Genomic DNA, 18,070 nt, shown 5'->3' with positions numbered 1-18,070 from the left:
ACAGAAATCTCTTTAATAAACTTGGCAATCAAAATAAGTCGGATCATGTCTGTAAAAGGACGACATTATGAAATAGTTAAAAATAGAAAATAAGAGAAAGAAAGCAGACAAAAGACAATTATATTTAAATTCTTTATTTAGTAAAAAAGTTCAATTTAAGTATTTTTCAATCATTGATTTGACATGATTTAAGGTGAAGGGGATTGACTTAAGAGGAAAAAAAATCCTTTTCACTCAGAGGGTGGTCCATATCCATGGAAACTGTAGAAGCAGGCACAATCTTAATGTTCAAAAGATATTTGGATAGATTTATGAATTGGAAGGGCTTAGGAGGGTATGGGTCAAATACAGGCAAATGTGACTAGCCTGAAATGTCAACTTGGTTGGCCTGGATGAGTTGGCTGAAGGGCCTGTTTTGTCGTACATTCCAATCATTTTTTTGTTTACATAATCTTTGTCCTGAGTTCAGATATTACTGGCACAATTGTTTTCTACAAGACAAACAGAGAAATAAACATGGTTAAATATGTATATAGATTTAGAATGTCACCTGGAAAAAAATATAAGTAACAATAGATGTTTCATGATATATATTCTGTGGACTTGGCAGGGAAACTGTAATTGTTGGGTTATTTTTCCTCCACTGATCTAGAATTTTTAGGTGCTAGAGATTGTTAGTTTAGATGATGCACCTGCAGAAACCTGAGCCAGATGCAGGTTCCTATCTACACCCAAGTTTTGGAAGGGGCACCATCTAAGCAATCTTTCTCTCTTGGATTGTATCAATCTCCCAGCTTCTGGATTGCTCTCTTCTTACTTTTTAAACTCAAAAGAATGAAAGTAAAACTTCTGACCATCTGATATTTTTTAATGGCCATTTTGTTTTCTGATGATATAAGTGAGTTTCTCTTCTTAGATACTGTTCCCCTTACAAAACTCTCTATCAAAATCATCCTTGAATAAAACTACCCAATTCATATTTGTTTTTCTTTCAATCAATACTGTGTCTACATTTCTTTTTTTCACTGAGTATTTTTTTTAATGAACTGATATTGTACATCAACACTATATGTGCCATGCAGAGGCATTCTGTTTTATTGTGGTCATGACATGTTGTTTCTCTGGAATGTATATTCAGGCTTTGATGGTGGTCAATCATCATTGAATGATCTCCTCTGCAGCTTCAGATTTCAGATGAATTGTCAGAGTACTTACACAGCATCACATATAGCCCTGAGATTCCTTTTTTTTTTCTGTGGGCATGGCAGAATTACCACTAATTGGTAGTGCAAAAAATAAACTGTACACAGTGTAAAATGTAAACAAATTGACTGTGCAATACCAAGAGAACAGAAAGAAAATCAATAAAGTGCACAAGTCAGAGTCCTTAAATAATTCTCTGATTGAGTTTGTCATTGAGGTGTCTGATGGTGGAGGGGTAGCAGCTATACCTCTTACCTGTGAGAACAGAGCATGTGCTGGGTGGTGAGGGTCTTTGATGTTTGCTGCTGTCCTCTGATGGCAGCGTTTTCTATAGATATACTGAATAGTGGGGACGGCATTGCTTGTTTTGTCCTGGGCTGTGTCCACTACACGACTTTACGCTCAGGGGTATTGATTTTTGCAGACCAGACCATGATGCAGCTGGTCAGTACACATTCCACCACACCTCTGTAGTAATTCGAGGGTTCCTGATGTCATATCAAACCTCCGCAAACTCCACCCAAGCTGAATTTCATGTACTTTCTCTCACTGAGAACTCTTAATTCCTCCTCTAACCATTCTCTCAGATCTAACTTTATACCAATGTAATCTTCTGTGATGGCTTTACTTAATTCCAATTAGATCCTCTTTTCCCCATTGGTTAACCTCTTCCTGTTTAAAGATTGGTGGCCTATATTCTTACATCTGGCAGTTTCAGGTGCCACTCCTCTTTTTTCTCTGATTCATATTATTTCCTGATCTTCTAAATATTCTAACTGAAAGTTCCTAGACTTTTGTTCAGTTTTTGAAGATATTTCCTTTTCTTTCTTTGTAGCCTGATGTCGCAAATCTTTCCCTTCCTGCTAACTCTCTGGTGGCATTTTAACTAATCTTCCCTTAAAGGTATTTTGTATCACAAGTATCTTGGTCCAGGGCTAACTTCATATATCCTCCATAAGATTTAATGGGTTGAGAATGGAAAAGGGGAATAACAGCAAAGGAAGAAGGTTGAATTACAGACTGATCAACAGATAATGAAATAAAGATTTTTTCAAAAATTAAAAAATGAATTGAGTGGAGAAAGGAGAAAACTGAGTGAAATGTTTCAACTTTTATTTAAAATAAATTTATTGCTTCCATGGCAATGTGTTCTGGAGCAGATAATTTGAATGGCATTTCAGGAATATAAACAAGGTATTAGAAGTGCCGTCACACTGCATTACACTAGCCATGAATTTCTGCTTAATTGGTAATTAAGGTACAAAATAAAGGACCTTTTCGAACTCACAAGGAATTTGAAGGTGAGCTGTTACTTTCATGTGGCTAATGACGAGACAGGTCAAATTTTCCAGTAATAGGTGGTGATTCACAATTCACTTTGAGTCACATCCTCATCGCAGGGTGGTTTTGCCACTGAAAATAATGTGCACATTAACCAACAATTCTACCACTGAATTCTGCTCCAAGAATTTATGAGCCACCCAATTTTTATCACAACAGAAAATAAAACAAATAAATGTTCATTGAGTAAGTGACTGATGGATTAGAAGAGGTGAGCATGGGTTTTTAGAAAGTTGCTGAAAGCAGAGAAGGAAGACATTTTGCAGAAGATTTTTGTGAGAATGTTACTCAGTATATGATCTCTTGCTTCAATCAAATAAAGATAAGGAAAATGTGTGTGTGTGTGTGTGTGTGTGTGTGTGTGTGTGTGTGTGTGTGTGTGTGTGTGTGTGTGTGTGTGTGTGTGTGTGTGTGTGTGTGTGTGTGTGTGTGTGTGCGTGTGTGTCGGGGGGAGGAACTGTGGGGGAATATAATTAGGGAATAAGTAGATTACAATGTGAGGGTGAAGGCATTTTAGAGAGAAGTTAATTAATAAGGATTTTGAAAGTTACATTTTGCAAAAATGGATGCATGGAATGCATTCTAAATGTTTTGTTTTTTTCTCACATTGCATCAAAACTCATTTGATTTTCAATTTTCTGCATGTTACATGTTTTCATAACCAGACCACCTTGGCTAAATATTTGAGATTGGGGGTGGTGGGGGTGAGGGTGAAGGATGAATCCACTAAACATTATGTTTGTTAGCATAATATTAGTGAAGGGGACTAGCGGGGTGTAAAGAAATGGACAAGCAAGTTATTTACCTTACAGATGGGCTAGTTTAACATCACATTTTTTTTAAGACTAATGATGGGCATCCCCAAGGAAAACTGGTCCAAATTTTGCTGCTTTACTATAAAATAAAAGGATCAATGCATGGGAAAATACATCATTACACATATTCTTGGCACTGATTGCAAGGGTGACTCACCCTGTAGATATCTAGCCTGTTTGGCAAAGGAAAATGTTGCAAATGTGAATTAATATGAAGTTAAATCAAACTTTCATTAGAGCTATGGAAGAAGATTCTATAAAATCCATTTTCTACAAAAAACCGAGATAAGTGAAGAAGAAGGTGAAGACGAAGGTGATGAAACAAAGGAGAACAGATTTGGTACTCAGCTCTCAAACAGTTGGAATGTATCCATTGCAGAGACCAATGAGGAAGATTGTGAATTAAGTTGAGAAACAAAAGATTTCAATAGCATTTTCAAAGATATGGAGTCCATTCACAGATTATTATCATGGTTGGCAGTTTTAGGCTATTTAACTGCCCTGGCAATGCTCTGACAGCCTTCTGGAGGTAGTGATCCCATCCAGTTTCATGGTTTGTTCTCTTCTCTGTGTTAGAGGGAGGATTAGATTAGTATTAGTTTAGTTTGCTTTTCTTGTTTTTTTTTAAAATAAGATGATTAATTATGGTTTATGTATGAATGTCCTAGACTATAACATCATTTGATATTTTACCAAGTTATGAATAGAATGCTTATAATGTAATTCAAGTGAATTTCATTTTTATTTAACCATATTTATTGATAATTCATAATGAAAATTGGAAATTGTTAATTAGTGTGGTTTTATATGTATACATTATGATATTTTCTTTCTGTTATAGTAATGCAACATTTATATGGGATTATTATATTGAACTCAATAAAATATTTTTAAAGAGAAAGAAATTTCAATGACATCAGCTTTAAATGGATTCTTTTTTTTCAGATATTGAACTCTTCCTGAAGGTTTAATGGTTTAAATCTAGCTGGAGAAGTATTGGCATTTTCTTATTAATGTGCAAATCAACCAGCAAAATCAGGGGATTAAGAGAAATGTCACAAATTGCAAATTTTCAGACCCTGGTGATTAATTTATTCAACTTCAACATTTGCTTTGCATTAGCCCTCAGCCCATAAAATTTAATGGAATTAAAAATCAGGGATGATGTACATTGAATGGTTGAGTTAAACTCTTGCAAAGTGATAAACAACTTCACTGAGTCTGAAATAGGCTCTTATTTGCATGGTATTTTCCTGTTATATCTTGACCATCACTTTTTATTGCTGCAAAGTTGCAGATTGATGGAAGTCTCCAATTTTCAATCTAGAATGAGTCTTACAGAAGAGAAGTTGAAGATAGCACAAATTCATTCAATTTGAATGGTTTTTAAGTCTGAACAGCTTGCCACTCTAAGCATATCCCTTGACTGAGTAACTGAATGGAATATAGACATATTCATAATCTTGTTCCAATTGTCCAGTAGTCTCATAGTTCACAAATGGAACTATAGGGCCAAACTATGACTTAATGAAATATAGATAACAGTAAAACATGAAAGACTTCAGGTACTGTGGTTAAAATAAAAAACACAATCCTAGAGAAACTCAGCGAGTCAAATAGTGCACTTTATAAAGCAAATATAACTGACATTTCAGGGTTGACCCCTTCATCAAAGTATGGAAGAATAGTGGCATGTGCTGAAATAAAATGGGGAGGCAAGGGGGGAGGACCAAGGTTGCAAAGGTAGGAGGGAATGGGTGATGAGAGAAGGTGGGGAGGCCACAGCAGCAAACAGGGGGAGGAGGAATGTGTGAATAGAGAGGGAAGGGGGTGAAGAGCTGAGGGAAAGGGGATAGGGAGATGGGAAGGCAAGGGGAAAGGAGAACAGGTTAGCAAATATAAATAGTGATTGGTATCTGTTAAGAAGTTAGACTCAACATATTTTTACACTTCAATCCATTTCATAAGTATCAAATAAAATCTTATTTTTGAATACTTTATTTATACATTTTAAACTCTAATATAATTAAATTATATTGTAAAATATTTTATTCTATTGTAAAATATTAAATTCTATTGTAAAATATTTTTTTTTTAAAATATTACATGTAGTAATATACTCCCATCCCCCACTCCCACCCTCCCAACCCCCCCACCCTCCCAACCCTCCCCCACCCTCCCAACCCCCCCCACCCTCCCAACCCCCCCCACCCTCCCAACCCCCCCCACCCCTAAAAATAAAAGAAATAGGAGGAAGAAAACTGATGAATGCCAAAGATAAAACTGTTATACAGAAAAATCTATTGGAGAAAACCAAGAAGTGAGGTCTTCAGAGAGTCAATCACATGTGCAAACCAACATTTTGTGAATAGGGGCTCCATATTTTTCAAAATATGATATTTATCTCACAAATTATAAGTAATTTTCTCTAATGGTAAACAACTACGAAGTTCAGCATGCCATCTTTCCATGCCTAAATCAATTTCTGACTTCCATGATATTGCTATACACAATTGTGTTACAAGATCAAACCAACAACCACAAAGGCATATCACACAGGGGTAAAGATGAACAATTACTTTATTAACAAAAAAAAATCACATTCAAACTTTAATTCAAAATCCCCCCTTTTATAACAATGCCCACTGGTTACTATGCAAATCTCTATAACAGTGTAAAACTAATAAATTCCCCAGCCTAAATATAACATACATAATCAAAGTCTAAGCTACACTTCCAACCAGCCCAAAGAAAAAAAAAACTTAAACACAAGATTCATAAAACTTCGATCTCAACTGAAGCAAAGATCATAAACAAAATTCAGTTTGTTTGGTAAACTGAAGCCAAAAGATCTTTGAGAGAGGGGGGGAGGGGGACAAAATTCGAAGTTGTCTTCTTGTGTTGCTTGCAGAGAGAGGAACAATGGCTTGGTCCAGATCCTTCTGGCTGCCTTTGGAATGTTAATTCCTTTTAAAATGCCTAACATCCTAAACTGTCTTCCAGACAATGACTCATGGTTTGGGCCTTCTTCAACTCCTCAGCACCCCTTGTGATGATTTATCATCCAAGTCCAGGAATTTTTTTTCATTTTCTGCAAATGCTCAGTCCTTCTCCCACTCTCTCAGCAGTCCACCTTCACTTTGGCTCTTAAAGGCAAACTGTCACTTTTTAACATAAAACCACACAACACATAGGCTAATACAGAACACAGAACTCTGTGACAATCACAATTAACACAAATTCAATTTGATATATATTTAAATGTAATTTTGGCCTTATAACCTTAATATTACTCAGTAAAAATAATATCGAATCCTCTGGGAATATATCAAATAAAATCTTGCCATCAATAGATCAGACTAACAAAACATGACGGGGAAAGATTAATTGCTATTTCTTCTCCCGTTTAGTTCAATCAGAGTAGCAACAGTTGAAGTCATAGAAAATTTCTAGGATTAGTGGATGAATAGGACATATCCTGTCAAGTTGCCACTTTAATCCTATAGGATTATTTCATGGATAGACAATGTAAAACTTACACTAAGATTAAATGTTGTCCTTATTAGTCAGAGTAAATATAAAGAGTGGAATATTTTATGGACTTTTCTAAACATTCAGAAACAAACTATTGAATATCCATACTGAAACTAAAACTGTAGATCTGCAGGCCACACATCAATCCAAGAAGATAAAAGCTATTTTCAATGACTGTATGTATTAATATCGAGCTTGAATCAAATTCTTCAACATGGTAACAGATTTTAGGACCAAGCTCTCACTCCCTTCTCTTTGTTTTCTGCATAAGTGGATTAAAAAAATTAAAGTAAATAAAAAGCATTGCAAGTTCATTAAGAGCTGCTATCAATCTAGAATTATATTCCATTTTACAATTTGCATTATGAAAGCACTATTAATTCTTGGTATCATTCCTATTGGAGTCACACAAATGATACAATCTTTGAGATGGTCATTGAAACATGGAAAGGTTTTTTTTGGATACTTCCCCCCAAAAAACTTCAAAAAGCAATGAGTTAATGCAAATATAAAGTGGCAAAAATTTGTCATCCATTGTATGTGTTAAGTATGTAATCAATGTCACGCATTGGACTCAAATTCTCAAACTCAATTATATTGACTACATCAGAACACAAGACAAAAGAGAAATTTTATCCTAAGTGGTCACTAAATATTCCCTTCATAACTTCCTAAAGAATAAACATTTCATTATTTTCCATATTAATGATTTGGATGTTATCATTTGTGACTTTAAAGTAAGAATAATATGCTGATGTTGAGGCTGAAATATTGTCATTAATGACAGTTATATATGTTTGTCACCTTCATACCTAACTCAGAATTAGATCTATATTCTATCTTAGAAATTGGCATCTTGTGTGATTATCAAAATATAAATTCTTAAATATAACTTCATATTGAAAATGTTCCTACAAATCTTTCCTTTCTGAGACATCCCTGAATTGGACCAAGCAGGAGGGCTTTCCAAATCCTGCTTGTGTTTTATCTATTTTATGGTGGGCTTTCCTATCATGTAGTTAATATTCTATTTTGGCAAATGAAAATTTTAAATCCAATATTATCAGTATCCTTCACATCTTCAAATTTTCTTGCACTTTATTAACTTACCAACCATGGAAATAAACTGAGCCCTTAAATATTCTATTTTCATGCAAAAACAAGCATTGATTTTCTTTTTGCCAGAAATTTTATATCAAATCCAAAATATTCAATTCAGTCCTTTTCCTCTTTGTTTTCTTTGGCTTGGCTTCGCGGACGAAGATTTATGGAGGGGGTAAAAAGTCCACGTCAGCTGCAGGCTCGTTTGTGGCTGACAAGTCCGATGCGGGACAGGCAGACACGATTGCAGCGGTTGCAAGGGAAAATTGGTTGGTTGGGGTTGGGTGTTGGGTTTTTCCTCCTTTGCCTTTTGTCAGTGAGGTGGGCTCTGCGGTCTTCTTCAAAGGAGGTTGCTGCCCGCCAATCTGTGAGGCGCCAAGATGCACGGTTTGAGGCGTTATCAGCCCACTGGCGGTGGTCAATGTGGCAGGCACCAAGAGATTTCTTTAGGCAGTCCTTGTACCTTTTCTTTGGTGCACCTCTGTCACGGTGGCCAGTGGAGAGCTTGCCATATAACACGATCTTGGGAAGGCGATGGTCCTCCATTCTGGAGACGTGACCCATCCAGCGCAGCTGGATCTTCAGCAGCGTGGACTCGATGCTGTCGACCTCTGCCATCTCGAGTACTTCGACCTCTTTGTAAACATCAACAAATTGACTTCTCCTTCCTCATTGTTATTGATGAAGAAATTATGAAAAAATTCAATTGGCATAATCTAACAACAAAAAGGGGAAAGATTTGAATAATTTGTTCAAATTATTATTAGATTTAGTTTTTACATTACACAAGACCATGTAAAAATAGTGGCAATATATTACAAAAATGACATAGAAGCCAACAGTTAGCACATTCCTGCATATCTTGGATAAAATTACTGGCATCTAGTTAAGGCCTAATCTGAATTTGTTTGGGCATCAGAAGGCCATTTTCCTCTCTCAATTCATAAAATTACATTCAGCAATGCAGCAGTGGGTGGAGAATTTTAGTTTTATGAGGGAGATTACAATTTAACATATTTGAAGATGCTTTTAAAATTTAAATTTAGACATACAGCACAGTAACAGGCCATTTTGGCCCATGAGTCCATGTTGACCAATTTACACCCAATTAACCTACAACACCCAGTACATTTTGAAGGGTGGTAGGAAACTGGAGCCCCTGGGGAAAACTCACACAGACATGGGAAGAACATACAAACGCCTTACAGAAAGCACAGGATTCGAAATCCGGTCCTGATCGCTGGCGTTGCAAAGGCGTTGGACAAACCATTACGCCAACTGTGCCTCCCGGCTGTTATTAAATAAGAGTGATGTGCATAAAATTCAAAGTTGAAGCTGCTGATTACCAGTTGCAAAAAAAATCAAAATTGAGAAAGGTGAGCTATCCATGGTGCTGTTCCTAAATAGAGGGAAAGGATTTGATTGAATCGCCTCATGCAAAATTAAATGTGTAGGAAGAGTGGTATGATGAATAGTGGTATGTGGGTGTGGGTGTGTGGGTGTCTGGATGTGTGTGTGTGTGTGTGTGTGTGTGTGTGTGTGTGTGTGTGTGTGTGGGCGTGGGTGTGTGGGTGTGTGTGGGTGTGGGTGTGGGTGTGGGTGTGGGTGTGTATGTGGGTGTGTGTGGGTGTGGATGTGGATGTGGGTGTGGGTGTGTATGTGGGTGTGTGTGGGTGTGGATGTGGATGTGGGTGTGGGTGTGTATGTGGGTGTGTGTGGGTGTGGGTGTGGGTGTGTGTGTGGGTGTGTGTGGATGTGTGTGGGTGTGGGTGGGTGTGTGTTTGCATGCAGAATACCCCAAGCCACCACAGTTCAAGGCACATTTCTTGAAAGGCAGTTCAAAGTCCAAAGTTCCATTTCAGAAATTCAGTGATGACACGCAAGCTTAAAATTGATGTGACACGCAGGCTTTAGATAGTTGAGACACACAGTCCTTAGATGGATGAGACACGCTGGCTTTAGATGAAATTAACAGTTCATAAATTGGGTGAAAGAGACTGGGAGAGACAGAATGTTGATCAACTTACAAAACCCTTGTTAAGGTGCTTCCAATGAAATGCCTTTTTGAACGAGTGTCAACCAAAACTCCCCTCTGGTGTAGGGGACACAAAGCAAGTGATGTTCACAAAGCTTCCAGAACCATTTTTGTGGGTCAGCCAACTCAATCGACTCTCACTCTGGTTACCATCCAAGTGCAGTATTTCTTCTGCACGTACAACACTTTCCGTGGGTCAGTTGAACAAAAGTGACCTTCACACTTTTGGTTACAGAGTGGTATTCTCATTTCTTCATAACAAACAGGAAGGAATCAGACAGATTGTCTATATATTCATTCCTCTATAACTAACAGGATTAAATCAGATAGATTGTCTATTACCATGTATGAGGCCAATCCAGCAGAGTATTTCTTCTTCAGAGAGCTGATTGCGCTTGTGCTAACTCCTTAAAATGGCTCCTGAGCAAAACTGTGCACTCCTTCTTCAATATGCTGGTCACATAGTCCCTGCACCTGGATTTCAAGGGCTTTTCTCCATATGTATCCAATTTTGCAACATGTTGTTCAAAACCTGCTGCCAGTTCACAGTCACTTTCCAAAGCCTGCAGGCTTTTGTTAAATGTGTTCTCTTGAAGTGGCAGTCCAACGCAATAAAATAAACTGTAAAATAGGAATACGTAAAACTTGACAATAATATCACATTTTACTGAACGATGATTCTGGGAAAGGTTTGCAGAAGAAGTTAATATAATCAGCTGAGATTCTGAGGCAACTAAAGGAAAAGTGCTGGTGCTAGGCTCAATGTTTCAATTAAACATTCTCCATTTGTCATACCCTTTCCATTCATAATCAAGATGTTTATTCCGTACTTCAATTTAGTTTCAAGCAGAGTTGCCAAAAAAAATGAAATGAAATTATGCCAATCAACTTCATGCCAGTCACTTGTAGATTGAGATTTATATAAACATAAATATATATGTGGAGACAAATAAATGTTACAATATGCAAACAATGAGAAATTGCTGATTTACTTCTTCATGCATGGGTTCAGAGGAGAAAGAAGAAAGGAGAACAGTGTTCAATTCTTCAGTCTTACAAAAGAGAAAATAGTGTATGTAGAAATATTATAAACTTAAATGTGGGGGATGCTGTTGCTTTGATTAGCATCTCACGAAACCAACATTTTCTTTCTCCTGTCCTAACATGCATTTCCAGAATTTTTTTAATTTCATACTTTAATCTTATGGATTATTTTTCAATTTTAATTTATCACTATCCTGCAGTATTTTTGACTTGTTCGAATTCTTTGAAAATTTTGAAAAACATGCTATATTCATCCCTTCAACATTCAACGTAATGTCCATGAAAAGTCCCTGAGGTTTGTTCGCATCTAGGCCTGAATCCGAGACAATGAAAACCTGAAGCTTATCTCAAGAATGCAAATTTATAGCATTTACATATTCATAAACAACTTTAAATCCCAATTTAAATTATTTCATGAAGTGGCATTAGCATTAGTCAAGCTATTAAGTTGTCATATAAAATGAAATGCCTTTATTTTCCTTTCCTGCACTGATTTTCTTCACTCTTCCTGCTTCCTTCATGTGTCCTTTGACAATGCTGTTTCTTTAGAATTCTTCTCTCCTCTGATCCTTTCTGTCCTTGTCTACAGTTCTTAAAATCTGTCTCTTATCCCCTTGTTAGCCATTCTGTTGTGATTTATCAGCTGTCATTGCATTATCTGCAGGTTTTTTTAATCTTCTTCATGCTGTAACAAAGCTTTACTTCACAAAAACCATTGGTTTTCTCCTGCAGTTAATATCTGAATGGCCCATTATATTCAAGAGCTAGCTGACCTGTGAAAGGTAAGAGTGGGCAATGATATATATCCACCTATCAACTGTATCATATTTATCAGATAAAAATAATAGAAGTTTCTTTTCCACCTCGGATTTTTTTTACTTCCTTTCTATTCTCATATTCTTCAAAATCAACAGCATTTTCATAAAATGAAATATCAAAATATCTCAATATTACATTACTTCTTTAAAGCAGTTTACAATTTGTTTGGTTTCATATGCACTACACATTCACAGGGAAGAGGTTCAAATCTGGTCAGTATCAAATCCAAGTGACTGGAGCTTTGTGGCAACAGTGCTACATCAGTAGAGCCAATATAATTTCTATTCAAGTTTTCTGACACTTGCTATATTCCACATACTCCAGTATCCATCACAATCTTACTAAATGATTTGACCTATCTCTTTCCAAATTGCTTTCCCTGTAACTTATGATGAGCCATTTGCAGCAAAAAAATAAATTATATTTTTATTTTTTATTTACTTTTTGGATTTGGAATATCTTTGGTAAGGCCTGCATTTAACACCCATCCTTAACTTCCCTTGAGAAGATGATGTATGACAACCAGACAAAAGAGCATTTCTACAGACCATGCTGCACACACATACACAACACATTGTTATCATGTACAGTACAACTCCGATTATCCAAAGTCGGATTATCCAAAATGCTCAGTTTATCTGAAATTTTTTTGCACCAAATTGCAGATCTTCTGAGCAGGGTATTCTCGTGATGCTATTGAGTTAGTGTTTCAGGGTTTAGACCCAGTAACAATGAAGGACCAATGACCCATTTCCAAGATGGGGTATTATGTAATTTGGAAAGAAAACAAGAGGTGGTAATGTTATCTTATGCCTACAGTCCTTGTTCATCTGGTTGGTGTAATCTGTTTAACTAACTGTTGTAGATGGTACTCATTGCAGATTACATGAGCTGGATGAGTGGATTATTAACATCATTAAAGTGGTGAGTGGTGTCAAAGAACCAAGTAACTTCAACCTGGATGAGAATGAATTACTTGAGAGCTCCTAAAGGTGCACTCACCAATGCATGTGTCGAGTATTCCATTGTACTCCTCATTTGTGGAGGTCAGGTTGAGTTATTTGGAGTATTAAGTGGTGCTCTGCTAGATGCCTAGACTCTGACCCACTTTATTGTAATGCTATCGATTGTCAAGGGTAGCTGATCTTACTTTCTATTGTTCAGGACTGTCCTTGCTTGGTATATTTAAGGTGTGACTATTACTTGCTACTTATTTGTGCATGACTAAATGATTCCTATCTTGTTGCATGAAGATGTGTCTTCATTATTTGCTATGATTGCAAATTAAATGCAACATTCTGCCATTAGTCTGTCAGTGTCCCCATTTCTGGAGAATCATTGAAAGTGTGTGAGTCTTAGGCTTTGTCCATGGATCCCCTGCACTGAATTCCTGCAGCTAGAGTTATTGATCACCAACAATGACAACCGATTTCAAATTTCCATAGTACTGTTGTGAAAATGATTGAGATTTAATAATTATATCTGGTACCTCGTATTACTTTCAGACCCAGGTTACATATGTTCTGTTTGCAGAAGATTAAGTTTCTTTATATGCATTATTATTTTTTCTGTATCTTCTTCATTGAGACTTACACTTCTTTGCCTTTCCACTCACCATGCCTGATATGCATTTATGTATTTTCTTGACTTTATTATTCACTAGCCTTCTATGTTCTCCCTAGCAGATACTTGGCTGAATGTCCATCAGTCTTTGGTCTTTGTTCTCATTGTTTGATCATCAGTTATTTTTCTATCATCATCTTCTCATCTGTCCTCAATGCATTGTGGAAGTTTTTATTCTAAAACCCTACCATTCCTGATTTTGTTTTATTGTTTTGGAACTCATTGAGGGCTCAGTATTGGAGAGGAGTTCAAATTCCTGGATGCCAATATCTCTAGGGATCTGTCCTGGATCCTCCACATTGATGTTATCACAAAGAAGGCTCAGCAGTTGTTCTATTTTGTGAGGTGTCTGAGGAGATTCAAAATGTCACTGAAAACTCTCGTAGATTTCTCGATGTACCATGGAGAGCATTCTTCCTGGTATGGAGGTGCCAACTCTCAAGACAAGAGTAAACTCCAGAAGGTTGTTAATTCGGCCTGTTACATCACAGGCACCATCAAGGTGGTGTCTCAAAAAGGCAGCCTCTATCCTCAAAGACCCCCACCACCCAGAAAATGCCCTCTTCACTCTGCTACCATCAGGGAAAAGGTACAGGAGCCGAAAGATGAGCACACAATGGCACAAGGACAGCTTCTTCCCCTCTGCCATAAGATTCCTAAATAATTAATGAATCACAGACACTGCTTTACTTTTCATGCATGACTATTTTTATTTTTTATAGTAATATTGTAAGATGGTTATAATGTGAATGTTTGCACTATGATGCGGCCACAAAACAGAATTTCAAGACTTATTCATGACAATAACTTCTGGTCGGACTCTGATTCTGAACTCCTAGAGCTGTGGTTCTCAATCTTTTTCAGTCTAAGTCCACCTGATTTATGGCCTAACATGGCAATGACTGAGGATTAATTTCAAGTCAAAGACAGCTCTGTAAGAAACAGATCTTTATAAAATTTGAAGTATTTTATTTAAAAATTTTTTAAAGAACAAAACAAAACTGCAAGTCTGCACTGAAAACAAAAAAAAAAACCTCTCAAACAAAACCAAAGCTCAAGCCACTTTAATGAAACCCCTAATCCTGAAGTTTCTCCATTAGTTTCCACATCCTTGGTTCTGTGGTATATAATGCACACTTGATATCTGCCTCCATTTCAATGTGATTTCATGCCTTTGTCTTCAAGAGTAGCAACATCAAAAAGCCTGATTTTCAAAGATAAGTGGTTGTGAAGAGCAGAATCACCTTCGCAATGTTGGGGTAGCTAGCCATCATTTTTGGCCAAAACTTAGAGATAGATGAAATCCCAAGCACATCTCTGCATCTAGAATTGTTTTGAAGGTCAACGAGTTCATCTTTCAGATCATGAGGGACTTCGTTGACTTTAACCAGAAAAGGTTCCTCATCAGTCCCAGTCCTTCTTGGCTGATTTCTGGGAAGTAGTGGAAGAATTCTTCTCGGAGGCAGTTGAGGTGCGAGACAACTTCCTTTGCAATATCAGCATCCATTCAAATAACAGCTACTGCTGAAAGAGATTCAAGTTCTTCCCTCAGCTGTTTCCAGATTTCAAGCTTTTGTATAAATGCACTGAGATAATCAACAATCTGGATGATAGTTGTATCACTGGGCTTGCAGCTTGAGATTTAATTCATTCAATTGATCAAAAAAGTATCCACAAGTGAGGCAAGATGAAATTCCCACAGCTTTTCATCAAAGAAAATTTCTAGTTCATACTTTTTTTAATCTTCAAGAGTAACTGTAATTCTTCACACAGTTCAAACACTTGCCCCACAATTTTGCTGTTGATAGCCATCACACTTTGGTGTAGTAGAGCATGTTCCTAAGTTCTGGATCCATATTTTCACACAACTGAACAACCGAAAATTCAAAGGCCTACTTTGATGACTTGACTAAGAACAGCCCGAAGAGAAGATGGAAGGAGTTTGAAGCAAAAGCTTTACTGATTTAGCACACAGTGAGCAACAATGATTTTCAGATTTCAGGTTTTATGTCATAGAGTTCATAAACGATTTTGCATACAACTCTGAGATTCCTTTTTTTTTCCTGCAGGCATGGCAGAACTACCACTAATTGGTAGTGCAAAAAAATAAGCTGTACATAGCATAAACATGTAAATAATTAAAAGAACTGTAAACAGATAAAGAATGTAAACAAACAGACAATGCAGTACAGGGAGAGCAAGGAAAATCAATGAAGTGCACAAGTCAGAGTCCTTAAATGACTCCCTGATTGAGTTTGTTGTTGAAAAGTCTGATGGTGGAGGGGTAGCAGGTGTTCCTAAATCTGCTGGTGCGAGTTTTGTGGCACCTATATCTCTTTCCTGATGCCAGCAGCGAAAACAGAACATGTCCTGGGTGGTGTGGGTCTTTGATGATTCCTGCTGCTCTTCGATGGCAGTGTTCCATGTAGATGTACTCAATAGTGGGGAGGGCTTTGGAGATAGACTAGTACAAGAGTTTTGATAGCACTTTTTGTTCCTAACATGGCAGGAGAATCGTTGGTGCACACTCCACACATATTGTTCTTTTTTGGGTCCTCAGGGTCAAAAAACACTGTGATACCTCTGGTATTTGTCTCCAGTGACAGAAAACACACACTTCTGAATAAATCTGAATCTGTCTGGTGTAGAGGTCTGATATGAACTGTGACTGAGTACTGAACACCAACCCTCTGAAATTGAGAGATGGCCAGATGACCTCACTGACCTCAGTGGCAGATTGCTCGCCACCTCACCCAAGGTCACCCGGGAGGACTGAGACATAACCTCAGACCCACCATGACCTCAGTGGGTTGGGAAGTTTCCATGGCCCACCGCATCCTATTGGTTTGGAACCACTATCCTAGAGAAAAGTAGATTGGATTTGTTTGGAATTCAAACATTAATATTGTTCTTATATTTTAGAACTCTCAGCTGCTACATTCTTCCTATATTGATATGTGGCTGCAAGTCATGGACCATCACAAATGCAATGAAAAAAAAGAATCAATGCAGCAGAGATGTGGTTTCTTAGAAGAATGCTATGCATATCATATACGGACAGTATAACAAACAGAGAATTTCTATAGAGAATGAAAACAAAACATGCATTACTGTGGTGGTACACCACCGGCCTACTGCAGGGGGAAACCTCTGTATCTGCAGGAGTGTACCACCGGCCTACTGCAGGGGGAAACCTCTGTACCTTCAGGAGTGTAAGTGGACAGGAAAACACCTGGCCGGGTGTCAATCAGACAGCCTGAACGGATCAAGCCCCACGCGGTCAGGTGTCAATCACTCTCTGCGATATAAGCCTGCACCTGCCCTGAAGACTCAATCAGAGTTACTGCAGCTACAACCAGCCTGGCTCTGTGGAAGTCTTTGTGGATTAAAACCTGTTGTACAGTCTTTACCTTATATGTGCCTGATTCTGACTAGCAGCGCACCACAATTTAATCCACAAATTTTTCCCACGGCTGCCATGGAAAAATTCCTGAGCGCAAGGAGCCTTGAAGTCGACTTATGCCACCTGGAAGCCCAGACACGCTTTGAGATTCAGCGGCACCTGGTCGAGGCAATCATTGAGGCGCACGCAGATGGCATCCTGGACTCAGATTGGAAGAGGCTGGTGCTACTCCAGTTAAAGCTGAATGCCCACGCCTTCCAGGCAAGCAAAGGCTGCTCCACATACAAGAGCACAATGGACACTCTCGAGAACTTGTACAAGCCCCCCATGAATGCGGTCTGTGCAAGGTACCTCCTCAATACAATACCCGAACCCAACAACTCGGGGATATGGCTGAGTCTTACCTGGGATACCTGTGAGAGTTGGCCCGACCGTGACTGGCTGAACTTGGGGTAGGCGCAAAGGAGGTCGAGAGGCTGATCCGGGATGCCTTTGTCTGAGTGCTACGCTCGAGGGTCATCTGGGAGAAGCTGCTGGAAGACAGTATCTATGCCCTGACCAAAACAGTGGAAGTGGTCTGAACCCTGGAAGCTGCAGCCTTGCACATCGAAGCCTTTGATTCCAGGTTCCTCCATGCTCCCTAATGGCCCTCTCACACTGCAGCTGCAGCCCCAGATTGAGCTGGGGAGGAGAACAGCACTGCGGCAGGTGCCCGACGCCCCTGAAAGTACTTGTGGGTCCTAGTGTGTATCAGATCGACGATCGCGCCAAAACTGCCCGGCTAGGATCCAGTACTGTTCCCCATGCGACAAGAAAGGCCACTTTGCTAAAGTGTGCCTCTCAAAACCAGCCGGCAGTTCAGCAGCCCTCTATGACCTCCCCACCTCCCCGGCAGATCCCTCCACGTGTGTGTGCCGGGTGGCACCATTGACCCGCTATGATTTCCACCTTCCCCGACAATGAAGGTGCAGCATTTGGCCCCTCCAGCGATGAACGCAGCGTGTGCCCTGAGCACCTGGACCATCCCCTGCCCTCGCTAGTGCCTCTCGCCAAGAACTACAGTGATGTCACTTCTGGCTCACGGTGTGACATCTCTTCCGGCTGATGTAATGCATCACTTCAGCCGGCTGCGACAACGTCACTTCCTTCAGC

General features: G+C 38.6%; 1 long non-coding RNA gene across 2 annotated transcripts in view; it reads right to left on the bottom strand.

Annotated features, from left to right (window-relative positions):
- Positions 1-278: 278 nt before the first annotated feature.
- The window catches only part of LOC138739961 (uncharacterized), a 91,457-nt gene continuing 73,665 nt past the window's right edge, over positions 279-18,070 (bottom strand). For both annotated transcript variants that reach the window (XR_011342612.1, XR_011342615.1), the window contains exons 5-6: positions 2,492-2,616; positions 279-491 (exon numbers count right to left, since the gene is read on the bottom strand). This is a non-coding gene — a long non-coding RNA (uncharacterized lncRNA). The remainder of the gene's footprint in view (positions 492-2,491; positions 2,617-18,070) is intronic.

This window comes from Narcine bancroftii, chromosome 7, assembly GCF_036971445.1.
Source record: "Narcine bancroftii isolate sNarBan1 chromosome 7, sNarBan1.hap1, whole genome shotgun sequence".
NCBI classification, from domain to species: Eukaryota; Metazoa; Chordata; class Chondrichthyes; order Torpediniformes; family Narcinidae; genus Narcine; species Narcine bancroftii.
Note: the sequence above shows the minus strand (reverse complement) of the source record. Positions and strands in the feature narration are given on the sequence as shown.